The following is a 16,904-nucleotide window of genomic DNA, read 5'->3' on the forward strand; positions in this document are numbered from 1 at the left end:
CATCTCTTCATCTTGCATTTGGGTCTTTTTCTTTGCGCAATAGCACAAAAACATACTGTATATTGTTATAGATTATTTTTTGGATATCAGCCTTGAAGCTCAGTCAGAATACCATAGAGAAATCTGTATTGTTGTGTTTGTCCACTCATTTATTCTGTTTTTTCTTTAATTTGTCTGTCTATGTCAATAAAGTTGCCATGGCTCTTTAATGAAGACTCTTTGAAAAAATGACATCAGAAAGGTTATGCCTTCTATTTAAACTTTAGACAGCTTTATAGGACCGGACACAATTAAGGCGAGAACAGGTTTATTTGATGAAATGTGATATATGCAGTGCCATTATAAGTAATCAGAAAGATGGCCGTGGTGATGCTGGACTGTCTGTGCAGAAAGCCATCACCATTGTCTGACCACACCGCCCTCCACCCTCCTGCTCTTGATTTACAGTACTACTGAATCCCATAAAAGACAGTATCTATTTCTGTGTATGTCTCTCACCCTGTTACAATGTGCCACCATCCCTCTTTCTCCCTGCATCCGTGTGTGTGAGAGAGTTTCTGTATGTCCTCTGCAGCTGGTGTGTATGACTAACTGGGTCTTATTGAGATGTATAGGATGACACAGCTGTTATCATACTAAAGCCTCCAACTGTGTCAGCCATTCTGACATTGATCCTGGCTGAGATTTTCAGAAATGCGCATCGAATATACAGCAATACACACATCACACGACACATTTGCCGCGTCTCCATCAGATTAGTGGTGTGTTTGTGCCTGCACGTGTGTGATGTGTGTCAAGGTACACTCTCTAATCTCCAAAGGATGGAACAGAAAGGTCCTATATTCTCTCTTCTTTAACCTCTCAACCAGAGAGCAGCAAACACGATGGATTAGTGACGGCCCAAACCAACCAGACTTACCTTGTTAGCTGCTGATGTTACAGTCGATTACATCTGTCAGAGAGCATGAGAAGAGCTCGACGGTGGTAAATGTTCTATTAAAGTCTGAGTAGCTAATTCCTCTATCAGAGCTGACAAGACTCCCTGATGAGCATTTTGCTGTTTAAAGGGCGTTTAAAACAACAATCTGAATTAGTCGAGTCGATGTTGTTCCTGGATCGTCACTGGAACTGACCAGTCATTCTTTTGCACTGTCACAGCTGAGCGACTCCAGAAAATAGACTGGAAAAAATGGATGTGTAAAGTAACCAAGAAAACCTAACCAAGTATTGTTATTGTAGTAAGTAGTTTTGTTGTCCGGACTTAACCAAGCATGTTTGTTGCCTAAACCTAACAAATTATTTTTACTGCCTAAACCTAACCAAGTATCTTTGTTTTCTAAACCTAGCCAAGTATTTTTACTGCCTAAAAATATATACATTGAAAAGTATCATATGTTCCAAACCCTTCATTTCACTTAAGGGGCAATGGATCAACCACCTAACTTCTGATTTGTGAACAGGTACTCTACCTTCTGAGCCGCAACCTCTCACTGTACCGCTACTGTAAGGCCTCACGTTTGTTTCACCACCTTGTGCACACCACCCCACAAATCCACAATCACACGTAGTCGTAGGTACTTGACAATGCACTTTACAGTATTAAGTGCAATGTGTTATTTTGCATTAAGGTCAATTACTAATCCCATTCTGATTCCCTGGAAGCTTCATGTTAACAGCCCATAGGCTGTATGAAGAGCTGTTTTTTTTTTTTTTTTTTGGTTGTTTTTTTCTCAGTATTTTTTATTTTTTTTTTAGTTTATTTTTTTTAATGGATTCCTATCAGCAGTAATTATGTACTCATACATTGCTATAAATGAGTTTGAGTGGGAAAGAAAACAGAGCGATGCCATCACCCACACCTTACAAATTGACTTCTGGCTCAACCTTGAGATGTTCCCACTGCAGTGTTCCTTTCTTCCCCCGACAGTGGGGATTAAAACCAAGTTGTAACTAACAGAAATTACTGAACCTTCCCGTTTCGCACACCTTTCCCACTCCTCGTCAGCATTGCAAGAAGCGCACTGTTGGAAACGCATGTACATTAAAGCTTCATAACAAATGCCCAGAGGAAGTGGGGATTAATCATACTCCAGCCTTGCCTGTCAGCGCGGTGACGGACTAACACTGCTCATGGATCACACAGCCTCCATGCTGACCCACCATCCATTATCATCATTGCCACATTGTGGGAGCGTGTGCAGCAGCGGTATCCACACACACGTGCGCGTGCGTAAACATTAGGTTTTGATCAATACTCTGAAGGCTAGTATTTTCTTAAACATGTGCTGCTGGTCGAGCATCTGATGTTTATTGCATTGAAATTAGTCGGAGAAAAAAAAAATTAACAATCTGTATCACATTACTTCTGAATGATGACACCGACAGGCCAGCATTTTGTTTTTAATACAAGGCAAATATCTGCTTGATGCATACAGAAGGCTGTTTTTCTGTTTGGACGGTCCACGATGCAGTGACGTTCAGAGAGTCGTACTTCATTGTGCGCTTTTTTTCTCCTTCTCTAATGTCCGTAGCGGCTGTTGAACATGGTGCGCAACACTGTGGATATTACAGATGTGTGTATCTATGTGTCAGATATGAGCCCATGTTGCTGACTTATTTATACCTCTCTGACACCACTCTGCTGCCTGAGCAGCCCAAGGTGTGAGAGAACACAAGAACACACACATGAATAATTGAAGGATGCAACACTAGACACACACACAGACACACAGACACACACGGAAACACGCACACTAAATTACACTATCAAAAGAAGCTGCAAAGAAACAACCAGCAGGAAGTTCATCGGTTTATTTACAGCAGACATATTTATGTTTCGAGGCACCCATCAAGTATTAAACAACCAAGATATTATGTATTTATTATTGAGCTTTCTTGCGATGCTTGTTGGTGGACACCCTGAGCTATGCTAAGCTATCCAGCTTCTGGCTGTGTCTTCATATTTGCCATAAAGATATAAGACTGGAATCATTCCAACTCTTCGCAGGAAAGGTAATTAAGATTTTTCACAAATTGTCAAACTATTGCTTTGAGATCTTTATGCAGCAGGGTTCTGCATGTTAAGGATTTGGTGTTGGTTTTGTTTTGGCGAAAGAACAACTTTGACAAATTTCTTTTTGTGGATTTTTTCTTATCTCACCTTCAAAACAACTGCACTGTCAAGTGGCGGAAGAGACAGTTTATTTCAGTGTCCACGGGCTGTTGTTCTCAGTGTTTCCTTCCTTCCATACTGCTCTGCACTCTGAAATCTGATATGAGCAGCTGGAGTGTCTGGACTGAATCACTTTGGTGGAGATTTGATCTGAATTTCATTAAAAAAAAAAGAAAAAAGAAATGAGATGAGATTAGCAAACATGTATTTGTTTATTTTGCTGTCCAGACTTTTCCAAACTCAATCTGGATAAAAAATCTGGAATTGCCAAAAAAACAGATTCAGGCTGAGAGTCTGAACATAGCCCTTCAGTTCAGGCAGAGCAGCGAAGCTCCGACTGTGTTGGCAGTCAGCGGTTTGATGCACGCTTTTGGCGCATGCCATTGCTGTTGGTTGCCACAGCTCCTCCGGCGCTTTCCTTATCTGAACCGAGTTGGCTCAGATTTAACGTATGATGGGGGAACAGTTAGTTGCGGCATGTTGTTCAGGTTCTTTGAGAGCAGAGCATTTTTCTAACCGTGCAGTGGTCCGAATTCTTGACAAATGTGTTTCTAACTGAGCTGTATATTGCTGGGTGTGTATGCATCCATGCACATCCCTTTCTGTGTGTGTGTGTGTGTGTGTACGTCTGCCATACTCACAACAGTGGAATGAGGAACTTGTACATGAGTGCAACCTCAGACTGATGAACTACCCTGCCATAGTGACAGTATTCCTCCCGTGGGTTTTTTAATCTTCCACAAAGCAGCTCCCTTTTTAAATGTTTCCCACGCAGTGTAGTTGAGAAAGTCCCTCAGAAGCACTTTAATGCATTATCATGAAAGTGTTGTGAATAATGCGTTAAATGAGGCTAAAGATTTGAACCGGCTTTAATTACAAGCATACAGTGCACCTAATGAACTTATAACTAATACGTTTACGTCATCTTAATGGCTGTTCCTTATCAAGAGTTTACTTTGTGCAGTATGAGCAAGTTTCACTGATATAGATTGAAATAACTTTTGGACTTTTGGAAAGAGTTCCTCACAGAGCTGTCACAGTTTTCTGCCCGCTGTTATCAGAAGGGAAAAGTGATGATTTTAGTTAGAAATAAGTCTCTGCTGGATGGTCTCATTCTGACATTTTTGGGTTTTTGTGTTATTTATTTTGACAGTAAATCATTCATCTGGCAGCTTCTTTGGCTGCTCTCATCCCTGCAGCTATTTTGGTGTCCTGGTTTTACCGTCATTCTTGTGTTTTTTGTTGAGGTCTAGATATGGTCATAGTTATGGTTATATTTCTGGTTGTCTGTCCAAGACTTGTGTTGGTCTTGGCCTATTTAAATGTGCAACTGCACCAGTCGGATTGTATTTCTTGAATGTGTCTTTAAATAACGCGCTTGTCTTGAGTAACGGTCAAACAATTCCATTTAACAAAGCAGCTCCGCAAATTTGGATTACAGAACACGTTTTATTTCCAATAACTTCTTCAGAATAAAAATGCAGTAATTTAAAATATTTTATTGTGAAACAGCATTCAAATAAACTGCTGAAAGTAAACACAACATCTCTGAAAGTACAACGAGGGACGCGGGAGAGACATTAAAGAGATTCAGTTGGCAGCTACAGTAGTACGAATAGCACTACGACTTACGACACTTAGACACATAGTCTTTTTAAAACGTGTCTTTTTTTAAACGAGTTTATGGTCAGCGACTCGGAGATGGGATGGGCACGGCTCGTCTTGGCTCAAGTCAGCAAGGGTAAAACCGGTGATGGAAAAGCAAGTTTGACCTGGCCAAAAGTGCTATGATAAACCCCGAAAAGCACTGACTTAACGGCCCCCAGAGGATGATTCTCCGACTTGTTGTTTAGCATCAACATCAAGCCAACGCATTCGCAAACTCGTTCAGCACGTTTGTTGCACTCAGTAAATTGTGTTTTAGGTTTGCATTGAGAATGCTTAAACTGACCTTCAGAAGTCTTAACTTGGCATTCACGCAAATAAAAAGTGACTGTTTTGGTGCAGATCCATTTACAGTGTTTTCGAAAGCATCCGCCAGAGGAAGGCAAGAATTACTTTATATATGACATTTCTCTTTTTCTTTTCTTCTGTCGCAGTTTCATTCGCTCTCGTGTGTGAGCTGGAGCTCTTTGTTGTTTTGTTTTTCATCTTTTCTCTCTTCTTTTTTTTTTTAAATGTGCCTCTTCAAGAACATATCTTTTTCCACGGCAGCTATTTATGCAGTCCGGCCACGTTCCTCGACTGTTTCTCTCTCCTCTTTTCTGTTGCATCACTCGTGAGCTGTCACGGCAGGCACACACACGGCCGTGCATGTAACATGCGGCGAGATGATTACTAATTACTAAGCCTCCCGCCTAGCAAACCTCTCCATTACACATACAAACATACAGCGCAAAAGCTCACGTACGTAGCTGTATCACACAGCATTTTGACATGGGCGCCGCACCAGGGCGCCGCGGGAAGCTGGCAGAGGTGTTGCTAACTTTAATCCCGTCGTACAGTGCTGCAACAGTTCCTGATCTGATCCATCTTGGTTGTCAATAAAGAAGATCAAGGGATAAAAGCTGTCATCTCTATTAAGACATCCGATTCTCTCAGCCCAGGGGAGAGGCTCCGCTTACGTGACCAGAATAAGAGATTTACGGATATAAATCAGTGAATGACCCAGAGCCGTGTTACTGCAATTAACTTCAAGGAACCAAACACGAGGGGTCTGTCCCACTTCATGAGTAAACAGGAGCACATGTGGGACACCTTTTTCTCAGGGGATTTATGACAACATTTTTTAAAATGGTTATGTAAAAGAGCGATTTTTCAAAGGAGCGAATAGGGACGAGCGCTTATTTTCAAGCAAGCCATGAAGGAAACTGTGCGTGAAGAAGCCTGTGTGAGTCTGCGCTGATCTCTTTAATCCATGTTTGCGAGAGAAGGAGGAGGAAAATAAAAGGGGGCGAGATGGAAAGAGGTCTCCACAAACTCCATCCATCTGCTGCATGGCGTTGTTTTTTTTGCATCGTTTCTACTTGCATTAGTAGAAGCTACAGCCAGCGAGTGAAAGAGGGAAAGATTGCAGATCTGAGAGTATAGATTGCCATTCTGTGTCACTCTCATCTCTCCATGACCAAATCTATTTCCTCAAAGGAGGCTGGAAAAGCTTTTAGCCGGTGCTTGAAAATGTACAGCACAAAAGACACATTCACGCTGTGATCGAAGGTCATGCCATAAAGTGTCATGTGGAGAGCCGAGCTTTTGTAAGGTGCTCTCAACCCACTGCTCCGCCACTAAGACCTTTCAACCCCTCCGGCTTTTTTTCCCCGCCGCTGTAAGGCTGTAGCTGCAAGGAGGCGGCCGCGTGGATGGCACCGCGGCACTCTTCTGGCCCGTGACTGCTAAATGATGCATGTCCAGCACGTTAGGTTGTAAATCATGTTAAATGATACATGGAACCTGGTCCAAGTGGTTATATATGGTTAAAACTGCAAATCTGTGCAAACCGCTCATGGAGATGTTAAAAAAAAAGACTCATTAGGAAAACGGCCACATAGGTCAACTGTGAAAGCAGGTTAAATCGAGCCATATTGACATTTTTGTGAGGCTGCGACCTCGAGTGACCGTAGTAATTATTACAGCAGCAAAGGAGGAAGTCATGCGAAGTAGAACATGAAGGGCAGTGTGTCCACTTAAAGACTCTCCTGTCGTATGTTGAAAGTATTTCACGTTTCACTTTCCGCTTCCTCTCTTTGTCTGTTTTCCTGCCCTTTATGTGTGCCCACCTGTGTCGCATCAGTTAATCAGTCCCTGTGTCTCTCGTCTGTACCCTGGCCTTGTGCTCCTGAATTTTTTGGCTGTTGTTTGTGGCCTGTGTCCTTGTCTTATACTGGTTTGTACTTGGTTCTGTTTTTTTGCCCCTGAATTACTCTTGTTACTGCCTCTTGTATTTTGTATTTTTGTCCTTGCTTTTAGTTTTTTAACATGCCTGCCTTGGTGTTCTGCATCTTGGTCCTGTTTTTGTCAGACACGACAACCGAGCGCAGTTATGGATGTGACGTATGTGTGTTTTTTAGCCGAAGATACGTGAGTACCGTAGGTAATGAAACCCAAATTGCAACACTTTCCTAAACCCAACCGAGCACTTGTGGTGCCTAGACCTAACAATACTGCAATCGCACGGCAAGGGTCATGTAAACCTGCTGCTGGCTGCAACCGTCATGTCATTTTATCATACATGCTTTTTCAGCACAATATGGTGCTGTATGCAAAGTACATAACCGTTTTGATATTTTAAATAGTTACACATTAAACTAATACAATGTTATTATTGTAGAGACTGTCACACATTACCTCTCTTCATTGCTTTCAACACACAACCATAACAACAGCTCCATGCGGCAGCTAGACAGCTTCTCCAATAAGTTTTCAGGGAAAACCTAGAGAGACATCTACCCATGCTTGCGCACACAAACACACGCACACATGTACACATGCTTAAGGGAAAAGTGGAGCTCTGGGGAAATCAAAGCAGGAGAATAGAGGAGGCTGAGTCATTCGGGCTGATTTAAAGAAAAGCAATCAGCCAAGTGTGGACATCTGGACTGATCTGTATTGCCCACCGATAGCGTAACCGGTAGGCTCAAGGTCTCATTATGGAAACAGGGCAGAAGGGCAGAGCAGGAAGATCACAGCAGATAAAGTGCTGCTATCTCAAATGTTGGCTCAGTCCAGTCGAGTTCAACTTGCTTTCATTTGTCAAATCAATTTAATTCAGTGAAGCTGAATTCAACTCAGCTGCCTACTGAATGTTTTCATCCCCATCAGCTCTGCCAGGGAGGACGAGGAAGAGGGAGCACATAAACATTCTTCCACAGCAAATGTTTTGACTCGTCATTGCGGGGAAAAAGCAGCGTGTAGCAGTGTAACTAATAACATTAATGATGGCTCAGTTCCATTAAGTGTCTCATTCAGCCATCCCAGTGAGCCAGCATGCACAATAAGGTCCCAGGAAATGGCTCACTTGGATGAAATGTGGCCATCATTATTTGCACCACTTTTCCCTCTATGACATTATGAATGTCTGATGTGGAAATGGTCCACTGCTTTATGACGACTGACTGGCGTCATTCATGTAACACCATGCAGAATATTGTTTCCTTGAATCTATTCTGTCCAGCAATGGCTCTTTTTTTTTTTTTTGCTCACACGCCACAATCATTATGTCTCATCAGAGTGTATGTCAAAGCACTGTGGCATGTGCACATTGACAGCAGGAGGGGGCTGGAGCCACGGCAACACGCAGCGCAGTGATATGCGACGGACGGTTTGATGGGTGCTGGACAACACAGAAGGTGTCTGACATACCTGCGTGTCTGTTCCCCCTGACTGCACAAAATATGGATGGAGCTTCTGGATCAGGAAAGTGAATGCAGTAAGGGCAGGGGATGATGCCACTGGTTTTAAAAAGAAGTCCTATTGTATGTAAGCTTGAGCGTGAGAAAATGACCCTACTCCTCACTTGATTCACTACCTCAGTAAACCTTTTTTCCACTGAGTTTATGGTCTCAATTACGCATTTGGATCTTTCATTGAAACATCACAATGGTCATTGTGTAAATGATGGGCCTGTTTAGGGTCAAACAGACGGGAAAGCAGAGATTGCTTCAGGGTACACCTTCCATGTGACTGACAAGTTGCCACCACGGTGACCATATATCAGGAAAAAGACTTCCTGCTCTGCACTCTCATTCAAATATGGCCACTTCTGGCTCCAACAAAACAAAACTCTAAACTTTGTAATGGTAGTCCATGAATGGAACTGGATTGGTGGGAGAACACTACAAGTGATCCAATTGATCGGTCCAAAGTCCCGTCCCCCTTAGTTACTGTTGCTAAATTGGACCAGTTTGACAGTAAGATGGTTCAGCTGGCTTTATTAGAATTTTTTCTGGGCGCTAAACTTCAAGAAGTCGACAGCAAGGACTACAGTACCCAAGGAAAGGATTCATTCATGTTGTTCAGATTTATGAACACAGCAAAACAATGCAAATTGAGGCCAAGTCATTTCATTCATGTGTCCTTTTCCGAATCTTTTTAAGGTTACAATAAAAATACAAAAACTGTTCAGTGTTCAGTGTTCATCCACCTCAGTTTTAAGACTCTGAGTTAAAAGATTTGGGTGTTCTTCTGAAGCACCTCTAATCACCTCTACAACGAAGAAAGAAAAAAAAAATCCAGAGCCATCAGCGAAACCTAGATAAACCTCTCTTGATTCAAACACAAAACAATAAAAAAAACCACATTAATTTCCAAGTAAGACATTGTTGCATTCATTGTTGCATGAAATGACATCAGCATGAATATCACGGCATGACATCGTTGAGCCAACCACGGCCTCCGTCAGTAAATCAAACACCGGGCCTTATCTGCCTAATGAGAACATGGCATGTGTTGTCCTAGTCAGGCCGTTCATTTCCTCTTCCAGAGAAAAGAGGCGGCAGATAAAACTGTCACGTCACCTGAAAAGCACCGACAGACCGAACCTGTTAGCTGCTTCATCAGCGTCGCGGCAACGCGATCACACAGTCCTGATTGAGATTCTGATGACCTGTCTCTTTTAATTCAGCATGCTTCCATTACCTTTGGCTAATGTAATATTTGTTAACGGTGGGCGCCTGCAAGTCTGTCAATTATCCAAAGTTTCGGGCTTGTTTGTCCACGTGAAGTGTCCCGGGCTCTGCCTTCCGATGAAGATGACAGCTGTGCCGTAATCAAATCAACAGCATTTTCATTCCGTTCGTGGTGGCTGGGGATAATTGTTTTAACATTTAGCAAAAGGTCCCCACGCGTAGCTCCCCGGTAGAAACATGTTGATTGTGGCGCAGGGATGCAACACATTGGTGAAATGATGTAATGGCTGGATGAACGTGTTCAACGCCCTGCAGGGTTTTAGGATATAAGTGAGCCTGAATGCCTCTCTGTCTCGCAATTCCGAGGCCCATAGTCAGCCGCTTGGCACGGTTGACCATATTAACTTGGCGTAGCGGGAGATTTGCCTCGACAAAGCCTTTCTGAAACAGACTGCTAGCATTCACAGCGATATGAACGGGGCTCTCAGGTTTGATCCATTTGTGTAACAATTCACACCCCTACAAGCGATAAGAGAGAGAAGCTGCACGCTGAGCTTAAAGAATTGGAAATAATGCACCGAGCATTTAGGTATTACACTATCAAATACGACCCTTTGAAGTGCGAAATATGGAGGACTTTTTAACATCCTAGTCAGGTAAAGATAACACATACAGTAAAGGAAAACTAAGACTAAGACTAAGAGTACAATTCCAGCAAGCTCCCCTCTCAAGACGATTTACTATTGTTTGCCTTCGACTACCACATCCAATATTTGCACTTTCTGTTGCAAAAACACAATTCAGTCACACATGTGAGCTTCCTGAGTGTGGTGTCTCTGTATATTCATATGAAAACATATTTGCCGTCAAGTACACTCTCGTTATCTCTGCGTGCGAGAGACAGTCAGAGAGGGATAGATAAAGCGCTGTATGTTAATCTGTGTTTTGAGTGTGTCGTGCAGTATAACGCAGGCTACTAGGTACCTCTGGGAGCTCTGTCTCCCATCTAAATTTTTAATACTCTGATGGATGCCTGGAGAGCAAGGAGGTGACGGCTACTGTGTCTTAATAAGACAACATGTGAAAACACACGCACACTCAGACGCGCAGAAATTGAGACACAAACGAATGCAAACAGGCACGAACAGACTTTCCCTCGAAGTTCATTAACACGTGGAGAACTCATAGGCGAGGGATGTGATGAGCCATCACTTCGGCATTTTCGGTCCTGCTCAATTTCCTCTGCCGTTTCATTACTTGGCGCCCTTTCTTGTTTTTCTACCTTTAGTATCTCTGCCTCTGAGCCTTCGCTGGCTTCGCTTTCCCTCTCTGTCTCTTCGAATTTGGAGGAGTGAGGAGGATGTGTCAGCAGCTCTGACTTGTCAGTCTACAGTTGGCAATAAGCCTGAAAAAAAAAAGAAATTTGGCGAACAGTTGGAATGTGACGGAGTGATTAGGAAGAATGTTTTGCGAGCCAAATGTGCACGTTAGATATTTTTTGACTCTCAGTGTTTGTGATTCTTAAGGATACGTGTCTACTGTAGAAATATACCTCTCTTCTTTAAAATCCACCAAGGTGATCATATTGATCTTATTGATAAACCAGGCATAATGGTGGTGACTGTTTCCCCATCTGTCAGTCAGCAGCAATAACATCTGATTGGTTGTAATCAGCTGCATGTAGCTTACAGATGACTACAAGAATGAATCATTTTTTCCATCTTGGCACTGATGTAATGGGACTGCGCTGTTTATAATAGCTGGCAGCTTTTGATTTCAGCACGAGAAAGGCGGCGCCGAGGGTGAAAATCAAGCATGCTGCCGTCGAGAGAACGACTCCCTCTGTGCAGCCAACTTCTGTCAATCCAGTGAGGGGGATGAATCAAAGGCGTTTCTAAATTTAGCCCTGACATAGAATTAGCGAGACGTTCTGTAGTAGAAAGCAATGGACTGCCGGTTACTAAGCAACTGGTGCTAGGCAACCTTGTTGGTAAGCATCGATTGTGCTTTAGGGGAAGTTGGGGGCTGATTGAGGGCGGGGTGTCTTCAAAAGCTAAAAAAAAGAAAAAAAAGAAAAAAAAAATCTTGCTGCTCTGAATAATCTCGGTGTTTGCAGTTGCTTTTCAGGGAAAATTGGGTGGATGTTGAAAGCCTTGGATTGCATGGGGAGCTCCTAATAGCTGTTTTCCTTGAAAATCTGTCAGGACATGGTGTCTCTGACAGAAAATAGCTTGCGTCTCCCAACAGGCAGGGGGATAATAACTGAATTGCCATGTTCCGGCCGAACGGGCGCCTTTAGTAATGGCATTCGTCATCACCTGCTGCGGAACTGATAACGTCATCAATTACCAACTCATTTCTTAAGAGGAGATGGACTGTGTTGCATGCTGATGAAAGTGTGGAGCTTTGGTGTGGAGCAGAGGGTGTGTGTCCTTGCGCTTCCGCCGTGTGCACGCAAAAGCATCGAAATACGCTGTGTGTGTGTGTGTGTGTCTTTGGAGGGGCCAATCAAACCATTGATTTGTACGAGTTGTGACAAAGACAGATGAGAAAGACAGTGAGCGGCCTCGGCTCTCAAGATTTGGACTTTGGATCTCTGCTGTTTTCGGAAGAGATTTGTTTATGCTCAGAAATATTGATCAGGCTGTCGGAGGCTCTAAGAATAACAAATGTGGAATCTTAAATCAATTGTTTTTGCTTGTCTTAGCGGGGAAAACTAGAAAAGACAACCTGCGCTGCTTTCCTCAGGCCGTGCGGTATGAAACGCTGCCAAGGATTGTAAGAAACGGCTCAAGAACATTATTGCTACATCCATGAATAATACAGAGCATTAGCTAGCCGACACGACAGGCCAATTTTATTCTTATTAAAAATTCACATTTTTGAGAGAAGGTCGTGTGTATGTTGAGACGTAATTCCATTTGAGACTGACCGACACCGTGCAACGGGTCCCGGAATGTTGCTGAAATTCATTTACAGACGGACGAAATTATATCAGGAGTTTGAAACACACACAACGGCACGAGCATCAGCACACGGACAGACCCTTCAGCTGTACGCGGGGCAAAGCACTCTCATGAGAGCACAAGTGCACTTAAAACAGCTTACAGGAAACGGATATCGAACCATTCACTCGACGATGCAATTAATCAGGTGCATCTGGATGTTCAGAGCGGATCTCTATCTTCACTACCACTATCAAGGACCCATGCTGTTCCCATGACCCCCAAATGGATGATTGCTGCAAATGCTAGAGGCCAACAGCACCACCTGGATGCCACCTGTTATTCTGTAAGTGGTTGAATGTGAATGAATTCCCCAGACCTGCTGTTTGTTGAGCTTTGGATGCCAGTTTCGATCAATATCGTTGTTCATTCATCAGTTAAAGGTGAGACAAGACAATAGAGAGAGATGATGTATGGGAGCAGCGGGTAGGTATAAGGAAAAAATAAAAAAAGTCAGCCCTATGGTGTAAAGAAAAAGCAAATGGAGGTGTTTGGTCTATCAGAAGCCTCTGACTTGTTGTGTGCACACAGAGACACACACACACTCAACAAAATATTGTTGTATGAGTGTCACACTGTGTGTGTATGTGATGCAAGAATGGTCATTACAGTAAGATTAGCCTCTCATCCTCTGTGAAATAGGCTATTTCCAGTATGGTCGCAACTGATTTAGGAGGTTAAAGCTCTGGCTGCGCCGTAGCACAAAGGTCATGAGTCTGTTTTATTTGTTTTTTAGGTGTGTGTGTAGGAGGCCGGTAGGAGTGAGTTATTATGAAGGGCACCATCATCGGGACCCCCTCTTGACACCTGCGCCCTCTAAAGCCACTGAGGGGAATTGGATGAACTGTCATTGAATCCGGAACCCGTTCATGAATTCAAATTACTTATTTCAAGGTATTACACTATCAAATACGACCCTTATTTCATGAGGGCAACATTTTGATTTGTCAACGATTTCGTCTATGATCAAATATATGCAAAAGTGACAAGATGACATTCCCATCAACGTAATCTGTACTGTTTAGTGCTAATTAGCACGTTTGCATGGGAGAAAGCTTAGCATAAAGCTGCTAGCGTGGTTGCAGACTCTGGTTTAAGGAGACCTATTATGCTTTTGTCTGTTTCTCCTTTCCTTCAGTGTTTCTATGTACATGTAAAATGTCAATGTACGCACAGACAGAAGCTCCTCTCTCCCAGAGAAAACACCACTCCTGAAATACCTCGACAGTAGTGTTGCCTTTAGTGCTGTGGCTTTGTGACATCACACCACATCACCATGTCACACATTTGCATAATTTATGCCTAGAGGTTAGCTTGGCATGCAGTTCAGCTAGTCTGCTCGGTTGCTGTTAGTTGTGCTGCATCAGGCATATGTGAGCTGACCAATTAGAGGAGACTGGGTATTCCTGAAGGGGGCCCTAAAGAGACAGGAGCTTAAACAGAGTGTTTCAGGCAGAGGGGGAATACTGTGCTGCAGCACTGGACTGTTTTTCTTTTCTAGTAGTGACCTAAAAATAAAATTCTGAACCTGAAACCGAGCGTGATATGTTTTCTTCAAGACTAAAAATGCAGACACGTTGTCAAACGACACACTTGTCATTTACGAAACACGCTGCTACTGTTGCAACACTAATAATGTGTCAGAAAGAGAAGAGCAGCACATCAGACACAAAGCTGAACACAGCACCTATGATAAAATGCTGCAGTTTTGTACAGTCGCCTTTGCCCACATCTAAAAAAACGCAGTCAGCAACAATCCATTTCCAACAAGCTCCAACAGGTTAGCACAGCAGCCAATCAGAAGCTCCAAAAATCCCCTTGGGTAATCGCTCACCTTTCAAAACTGCATCCAACGAGCCTGGCATTGTGCCTAATCCCGAACAAAATCTTTTATATCTACATCCCACACGCTGATCCTCTCAGTAGACAGAATAGTCTGCCCATTCAGTCCATCTTCAACCTTTGTAAAGCCCTGCTTTGTCACCATAGCTGACATCCAAACTGAATCTTACAAAATCCTACCTCCTTCCTTGCTCGCCTACTCATAGTTTATATTTTTATTTAGAGAATCCCCTTAATGCTGAAACCGTGGCAATCAGCTGATCTTACAGGGGTTCTGCACCTGACATACGATACATAACACGTTATAGCATGAATGAAATTAGCTCGATATGCATAAAAGTATATCTGCATGCATCGGTATAAACAGAAGGAAGCAAATCTCAGACTCAAACTCATACATTTAAGTAGAATACTAATCAAAATAATTATAAAGATGAGGTTTTATAATAATTTGAATTATACTGCTCATCTTAAGCAAATATGAACATTATTTAGTTTACATGCCAATTAAGGGATGATTTGTTTTTTTGAGAGACTGATATTTAGGGGTTGTACAATATCAATGATGAAACTTGACCTAGCCAGTTGTTTTAAATAGAGAGAATCAACCCACTTGCCAGAATACGTTTAAGCTTCTCAAAAAACAGATATGTTGAAAATGTACATTTCAGAATGTTGCAACTTTATTTTTCTTTAGGATCAATTTTCATGTTTTGAAAATACCGTGCTTGTTTTGGGTCAGGAAAAGATCCTATTTTAGCTTAAAATACCTGTTTTTGGTTTTGCCACAGATTTCTTTTGAACAGATTTTCCTGAAGCCACTTAAAAATATTGTACAAACACAGTCTCGAACTGCGGTTGCTGGCTTGGCAGATCTCTCGATTGTAGCTCCACAGCCATCCCACGGGATAGGCTAGTTGTACTGGAAAACAAACTTTCTTTGCAGTGGCATCTTCAACTGTTAACATTTCGTGTGTGTGCTTTGTGATTGTTGGGTTGACAGTCATCACAGAATGGAAAATAAGATAATTTCAAACAGTCTACCAAGACGCAGCTGTCATTTCACTCTCAGGTACTTTTCCTTACTCCTGCTGCTTTATTATATAATGTGTGTACGTCCCATACTGTGTGTTACATAAAAACAAAAAACAAAAAAACAACCAATTGAAAAGAAATGCAGATGTGGAAAAACACAACAACCGACATCAACATCACGACTCCAAGCTTAAGAGTTGTATATCCTCTCTGTAAGTACACGAACGGCTGTTTATTCAAGTGGTGGAAAAGATTAAGCTGCCAACGTTTCACACCAGTAACAGCTATTCTCGCTAAAAGCTTTAATCCGGAATCCAATTTATCTTTTTTTTTTTTTTTTTTTTCACAGATTAAAACACCTCACCTTGGAGGCAGAGGTGAACGTGTATCCACGCAGCACTCACACAAACGCAGTCTAACTTTAAACCTCACAGATTCCTCGACATCAAAGCGATTCCTCCTCGTCGCATTCAAATGATGACAATACATCTACTTACCATCCCTCGGTGACGTGAGTGATTTATTCTCTGCTGTTTCCCATTCAGGGCTGTGCGATTGTGATTCATAAAGCCACTGTTTGTGTTTGTGAAAACAGAATGCTATCCATCCTCATTAGCTTGCTGGGAAGATCACTCATTTTGCCTCCCTGAGCGAGCTGCAGCAGGCACACCATACCCCCCCCCCCCACCCAGACCCCCCCATTAAAAGAAGCCCCCACTGCACAGCGCTCAACACAATGCACTGAAATACCTGTAATCACTGGGGACTTGTTTCACCTTACAAACACAATAGAAAGAGCTGCCTTTTTTTACTCAAACTAATGATTTTTCGATCATACGGGCCCAGTGATATGGTAATCCTTATTTATGTTCACCCTTATGCACGAAGAAGCAATAAAGAGATCCAAGGCTCTCAGTGTTTGAGGTTGAAAACTCCTACATTCAAACACCTAGTAGAAGTCCAGGTAAGGCAAATAATAATGATACAAATAACAACAAGCTCATACACACGTTTTCCTATTATCTGTCAATCCACGGACAAACGAGCCTGGGTGATGTATGTTTGGAGGGAGATCGCCCCGGCTTTAGCCCGCTATCTAGTGAATGCCAATTGGCCTTCATATCCAGCGTCCGACAGAGACAGATGAGGTAGGATTGCTGGATTACAGCGGTGCAACACATACACGTGCGCCTTCACAGTGAAGCTCGGCCAAAGATAAACTGATTT

At 42.6% G+C, this 16,904-nt stretch overlaps 1 long non-coding RNA gene across 1 annotated transcript; it reads left to right on the forward strand.

Moving 5' to 3' along the window:
* Positions 1 to 11,821: 11,821 nt before the first annotated feature.
* Positions 11,822 to 16,183, forward strand: LOC119023173. The gene is made up of 3 exons (XR_005076191.1): positions 11,822 to 13,086; positions 13,537 to 13,694; positions 16,027 to 16,183. It is a non-coding gene; the product is annotated as an uncharacterized LOC119023173 (long non-coding RNA).
* The last annotated feature ends 721 nt before the right edge of the window (positions 16,184 to 16,904 follow it).

This window comes from Acanthopagrus latus, chromosome 7 (genome assembly GCF_904848185.1).
Source record: "Acanthopagrus latus isolate v.2019 chromosome 7, fAcaLat1.1, whole genome shotgun sequence".
Classification (NCBI taxonomy): domain Eukaryota; kingdom Metazoa; phylum Chordata; class Actinopteri; order Spariformes; family Sparidae; genus Acanthopagrus; species Acanthopagrus latus.